Genomic DNA, 7,517 nt, shown 5'->3' with positions numbered 1-7,517 from the left:
GGGCCACGGGGCCTCCTCACACTAGGCCGGCGCGCCCGGGCTGGAGCCGCGCCGCCACCATGTGTGGGGCCCCTGTGGCACCCCTCTGGTCCCACTTTGACTTTCCGGAAGGTTCCGGGAAAAATAAGATGTTGGGTCTTCGTTTCGTCGAATTCCGAGAATATTGCCCGAACAACCTTTTCGGAACCAAAAACAACAGTAAAACATCAACTCGGCCCCTTCGGCATCTCGTTAATAGGTTAGTTCCGGAAAACGCATAAAAACATTATAAAGTGTGAGCAAAACATGTAGGTATTGTCATAAAACAAGCATGGAACATCAGAAATTATGGATACGTTGGAGACGTATCAAGCATCCCCAAGCTTAGTTCCTGCTCGCCCTCGAGTAGGTAAACGATAAAAATAATAATTTCTGAAGTGACATGCTACCAACATAATCTTAATCATACTATTGCACAGCACATGAGATGAATGAAGTGACCCAAGGCAACGATCTATAGTTGCTAACAAATAGATAACATATAGCAAAACTTTTCATGAATAGTACTTTCAAGACAAGCATCAAAAGTCTTGCATAAGAGTTAACTCATAAAGCAATAAATTCAAAGTAAAGGCATCGAAGCAACACAAAGGAAGATATAAGTTTCAGTAGCTTGCTTTCAACTTTCAACATGCATATCTCATGGATAATTGTCAACACAAAGTAATATGATGAATGCAAATAAGCAAGTATGTAAGAATCAATGCACAAGTTGACACGAGTGTTTGCTTCTAAGATGGAAGGAAGTAGGTAAACCGACTCAACATAAAAGTAAAAGAATGGCCCTTCGCAGAGGGAAGCAGGGATAAAATCATGTGCTAGAGCTTTTCAAGTTTTGAAATCATATAGAGAGCATAAAAGTAAAGTTTTGAGAGGTGTTTGTTGTTGTCAACGAATGGTAGCGGGTACTCCAACTACCTTATCAACCAGACTTTCAAGAGCGGCTCCCATGAAGGACGTTATCTCTACCAGCAAGGTAGATCATCACTCTTCTCTTTTGTTTACACATGTATTTTAGTTTTATTTATGGTTGACACTCCCCCCAACCTTTTGCTTACACAAGCCATGGCTAACCGAATCCTCGGGTGCCTTCCAACATTCACATACCATGAAGGAGTGTCTATTTGCAAAATTAAGTTGCTTACTGATGAATCAGAGCAAAACAAGTGAAGAGAATTATTAATGAAGATTAATTAATTGGGGTTGGGAACCCCATTGCCAGCTCTTTTTGTAAAATTATTGGATAAGCGGATGAAGCCACTAGTCCATTGTGAAAGTCTGTCAAAAGTAAATGACAAGATCGAAAGATAAAACACCACATACTTCCTCATGAGCTATAAAACATTGACACAAATAAGAGATAATAGCTTTTGAATTGTTTAAAGGTAGCACATGAAGTATTTGCTTGGAATGGCAGGAAATACCACATAGTAGGTAGATATTGTGGACACAAATGGCATAGGTTTTGGCTCAAGGTTTTGGATGCACGAGAAGCATTCCCTCTCAGTACAAGGCTTTGGCTAGCAAGGTTGTTCGAAGCAAACACAAGTATGAACCGGTACAACAAAACTTACATAAGAACATATTGCAAGCATTATAAAACTCTACACTGTCTTCCTTGTTGCTCAAACACTTCTACTAGAAAATATCTAGACCTTAGAGAGACCAATCATGCAAACCAATTTCAACAAGTTCTACGGTAGTTCTCCACTAATAGGTTTAAACTACATGATGCAAGAGCATGATCTACTTGAGAGCTCAAAACAATTGCCAAGTATCAAATTATCCAAGACAATATGAAGCATTTTCTGTTTCCAACCAAATAACAATAAGTGCAGTTTTCAACTCCGCCATGAACATTAAAATAAAGCTAAGAACACCATTGTTCATATGAAAAAGCGGAGCGTGTCTCTCTCCCACACAAGGATTGCTAGGATCCGAATTTATTCAAACACAAACAAAAATAAAGACGCTCCAAGTAAAGCACATATGATGTGACCGAATAAAAATATAGTTTCAATAGAAGAAACCCGATAAGTTGATGAAGAAGGGGATGCCTTGGGCATCCCCAAGCTTAGACGCTTGAGTCTTCTTGAAATATGCAGGGATGAACCACGGGGGCATCCCCAAGCTTAGACTTTTCACTCTTCTTGATCATATATCATCCTCCTCTCTTGACCCTTGAAAACTTCCTTCACACCAAACTTCTCATAAACTTCATTAGAGGGGTTAGTACTCAAAAAACTTTAATCCACTTTAGCCCCGTAGTGACACATTGCAAGAACTCAATAAAACATTAGCTACAGACTCTCCACGTCTAGAAAGCCTCACTTAAAGTCCACAAGAGACAATGCAAAAAACAGAGACAGAATCGCCAAAACGAACAGCCAAGTAAACACGAATTTTTACGAGGTACTTCCGTTGCTCAAATCAGAAAACTTAAAACTAATGAAAGTTGCGTACATATCTGAGGATCACGCACGTAAATTGGCATATTTTTCTGAGTTTCCTAGAGAGAGATCTACTAAAATTCGTGACAGATAGAAATCTGTTTCTGCGCAGAAATCCAAATCTAGTATCAACCTTCTATTAGAGACTTCACTTGGCACAACATTGCAATAAAATAAAGATAAGGAGAGGTTGCTACAGTAGTAACAACTTTCAAGACAGAACAAAACAGTAGCAAAATAAACACATGGGTTATCTCCCAAGAAGTGCTTTCTTTATAGCCATTAAGATGGGCTCAACAATTTTAATGATGCTCACATAAGGGTGAGAGTTGAAGCAAAAGAGAGAATCAAAAAGCAAGTTCAAAACACATTTAAGTCTAACCCACTTCCTATGCATAGGAATATTGTACACAAATAAATTCATGAAGAACAAAGTGACAAGCATAAGAAGATAAAACAAGAGTAACTTCAAAATTTTCAGCATATAGAGAGGTGTTTTAGTACATGCAAATTTCTACAACCATATTTTCCTCTCTCATAATAATTTTCAGTAGCTTCATGGATAAACTCAACAATATAACTATCACATAAAGCATGCTTTTCATGATTCACCAACACATAATTTTTATCAAGCTCAGAAATAATAGGATTAAAACTTTTAAACCCACTTTTATCAATAATATAACAAGATGATTGATCAATCTCAAAAGATATGGGACTCATAGATAAAGTCAAGAACTCTCCAATCCCATTTTCATTAGTAGTACAATTAATATTATCAAGTAACATAGGACCATCATCTAGAGATTTATCATAAACATTTGCTACGCAAAACTCTTTTGTACCATGCATTTCGACATCGAGCATAAACAAAGCATTATCATAAGATTTATCAAAGTAGCATGGATTATCATAGATAACAATAGCATAATTATTCTCACAAGTTTTACTCATAGGGAATATTTCAAGAGAATCCACAGGAACATAACATTCATCCTCTTTCGGTAAGCATGGAGGACAATTAAATAGTGTAAGAGATAAAGAGTTACTCTCATTAGAAGGTTGGCATGGGTAGCTAATCCATTCTTCCTCCTTTTGTTCATCACTCTCCTCTTCTTTTTCATCCAATGAGCTTTCAGGTTCATCAATTTCCTCCTCTTTTTCATCCAATGAGCTTTCATGTTCATCAATTTCTTCTTCCACGGGTTCCTGCAAATTGTGAGTGCATTCTTGTGCATTAATGAGTCTCTCTTTATAATCAATGATATAAGGATTATCACTGTAGCTTTCTATGCAAAAATTAAGGATAGAAGAGACATAATCTTTAAGGTCCTTAAGAACAACACAAGTTTCATAATTTTTAGCCATGAAGGATTCTATCTCAGAGGCTCCCATAAATATGACAAATTGTTCTACCTCTTCGAACCCAAAATGAATATAGCTATTCCAATTATAGTTCTTAATTAAAATTTCCTCACTAAAGCCACATTGAAATTTAAGATGTTTAGTATCCTCGTTTAGAGCAACAAGTTTATATCATGGCGTTTAAGCAAGATTTTAGCAATTGTATTTAATTTTTCTATCACAAAGACGTGATAACTTTTCCCTTTCTTGATTCTCTATAATTATTATATAATTATATAAGCTCCAAATAGGTTGTAGGTTCTCCCATAATAGCAGTTTTTAATTTTTAGGTTTTTCAAATTTTTATGGATTTTCGGGTATATAGGAAAAATAAAACAAGACAAAAAGAAACTAAGCAAAAGTAAACTAAGCAAAACAAAATAAAATAAAACAGAGAGAGAGGTGAAGTGTACTCCCCAGGTGAACTTATGAGTAGAGCTATGCCTCCCCGGCAACGGCGCCAGAAAATAGTCTTGATAACCCACAAGTATAGGGGATCGCAACAGTCTTCGAGGAAAGTAAAACCCAAATTTATTGATTCGACACAAGGGGAGGTAAAGAATACTTATAAGCCTTAACAACCGAGTTGTCAATTCAGTCTGCACCTGGAAAAGCACTAGTAACAAGGGTGATGTGAAAGCAGCAGAGTAGTAACGAGTAACACAATAGCGAAGTAGCGAGTAAAATGAGAGCAATGGCACCGGAAAATAGTTGATACTACTTCCAATGACATATAGAACGAGTATATGATGATGAGAGATGGACCGGGGTTCCCAGCTATCTACACTAGTGGTAACTCTCCAATAACAAGTGTTGGGTGAACAAATTACAGTTGGGCAATTGATAGGATTGAAATAGCATTAAGACAGAACATCAAGATTATTAATCATGTAGGCATGTTTTCCATATATAGTCATACGTGCTCGCAATGAGAAACTTGTACAACATCTTTTGTCCTACCAGCCGGTGGCAGCCGGGCCTCTAGGGAATCTACTGGAAATTAAGGTACTCCTTTTAATAGAGCACCGGAGCAAAGCATTAACACTCCGTGAAAACATGTGATCCTCATACCTACGCCTTCCCCTCCGGTTGTCCCAATTTCTGTCACTTTGGGGCCCCGGGTTCCGGACATAGACATGTGCAAACAACTTCTAGATACAATCTAAGCAATATGTATAGAGCTTAAATCTAAGATCATGCCACTCGGGCCCTAGTGACAAGCATTAAACACAACAAGATTGCAGCAACAATAACTTCACAAACTTTATAGATAGACTAATCATAATGTAACAATCCATCGGATCCCAACAAACACAACACCGATTACATCAGATGAATCTCAATCATGTAAGGCGGCTCATGAGATCATTGTATTGAAGTACATGGGGGAGAATACCAACTAGCTACAGCTAGAACCCGTAGTCCATAGGGGAACTACTCACGGAGCATGATGGAGGCGGTGGCGTTGATGGAGATGGCTTCCGGGGCACTTCCCCGTCCGGCGGCGTGCCGGAACAGAGATTCTGTCCCCCGAATTGGAGTTTCGCGATGGCGGCGGCGCCCCTGGAGTCTTTCTGGAGTTTCGTCAATTCGTCTCGATGTTTTAGGTCAGGACGGCTTAAATAGGCGAAGAGTCAGAGGGGCCACGGGGCCTCCTCACACTAGGGGGCGCCCAGGCCTGGGGCCGCGCCGCCACCATGTGTGGGGCCCCCAGGGCACCCCTCTGGTCCCACTTTGACTTTCTGGAAGGTTCCGGGAAAAATAAGATGTTGGGTCTTCGTTTCGTCGAATTCCGAGAATATTGCCCGAACAGCCTTTCTGGAACAAAAAACAACAGAAAACAGCAACTGGCCTTTCGGCATCTCGTTAATAGGTTAGTTCCGGAAAACGCATAAAAACATTATAAAGTGTGAGCAAAACATGTAGGTATTGTCATAAAACAAGCATGGAACATCAGAAATTATGGATACGTTGGAGACGTATCAAGGGGGCGCAGGGGCCCCACACCATAGGCCGGCGCGGGCCCCATGCAGGCCGCGCCGCCCTATGGTTAGTGCCCCTCGTGGCCCCACTTCGTATGCTCTTCGGTCTTCTGGAAGCTCCGTGGAAAAATAAGACCCTGGGCGTTGATTTCGTCCAATTCCGAGAATATTTCCTTTGTAGGATTTCTGAAACCAAAAACAGCAGAAAACAACAACTGGCGCTTTTCGGCATCTTGTTAATAGGTTAGTGCCGGAAAATGCATCAAAACATCATAACGTGTGAACAAAACATGTAGGTATTGTCATAAAACTAGCATGAAACATAAGAAATTATAGATACGTTGGAGACGTATCAAGCATCCCCAAGCTTAGTTCCTACTCGCCCTCGAGTAGGTAAACGATAAAAACAATAATTTCTGAAGTGACATGCTACCATCATAATCTTGATCAACATTATTGTAAAGCATATGATATGAATGGAGTGATTCGAAGCAATAGATTGCTAACAAATAGATAATGACTAAACAACTGAATCATATAGCAAAACTTTTCATGAATAGTACTTTCAAGACAAGTATCAAAAAGACTTGCATAAGAGCTAACTCATAAAGCAATAGATTCAAAGTAGAAGGCATTGAAGCAACACAAAGGATGATTAAGTTTCAGCAATTGCTTTCAACTTGTAACATATATATCTCATGGACAATTGTCAACATAAAGTAATATAACAAGTGCAATAAGTAAACATGTAAGAATCAATGCACACGATTGACACAAGTGTTTGCTTCTAAGATAGAAAGAAGTAGGTAGACCGACTCAACATAAAGTAAAAGAAAGGCCCTTCGCAGAGGGAAGCATGGATTACTATTTTTGTGCTAGAGCTTTTATTTTGAAAACATAGAAACAATTTTGTCAACGGTAGTAATAATTCATATGTGTTATGCATGAAACTTCCTACAAGTTGCAAGCCTCGTGCATCGAATACCAATAGTGCTCGCACCTTGTCCTAATTAGCTTGGATTTACATGGATTATCATTGCATAACATATGTTTCAACCAAGTGTCACAAAGGGGTACCTCTATGCCGCCTGTACAAAGGTCCAAGGAGATAAATCGCATTTGATTTCTCGTTTTTGATAGATCTCAACTTAGGACATCCATACCGGGACAACATAGAAAACAGATAATGGACTCCTCTTTAATGCATAAGCATTTAACAACGAGATAATATTCTCATAAGAGATTGAGGATGAATGTCCAAACCGAAAACTTCCACCATGATACATGGCTTTGGTTAGCGGCCCAATGTTCTTCTCTAACAATATGCATACTCAAACCATTTGATCATGATAAATCACCCTTACTTCGGACAAGACGAACATGCATAGCAACTCACATGATATTCAACAAAGGTGTAAAAAGTTGATGGCGTCCCAGAAACATGGTTACCGCTCAACAAGCAACTTATAAGAACTAAGATACATAGCTACATATTCATCACCACAATAGTTTTTAAGCTATTTTCCCATGAGCTATATATTGCAAAGACAAAGGAATGAAATTTTAAAGGTAGCACTCAAGTAATTTACTTTGGAATGGCAGTAAAAATACCACATAGTAGGTAGATATGGTGGACACAAAT

The sequence above is a fragment of the Lolium rigidum genome, chromosome 2, assembly GCF_022539505.1.
Source record: "Lolium rigidum isolate FL_2022 chromosome 2, APGP_CSIRO_Lrig_0.1, whole genome shotgun sequence".
NCBI classification, from domain to species: Eukaryota; Viridiplantae; Streptophyta; class Magnoliopsida; order Poales; family Poaceae; genus Lolium; species Lolium rigidum.
Note: the sequence above shows the minus strand (reverse complement) of the source record.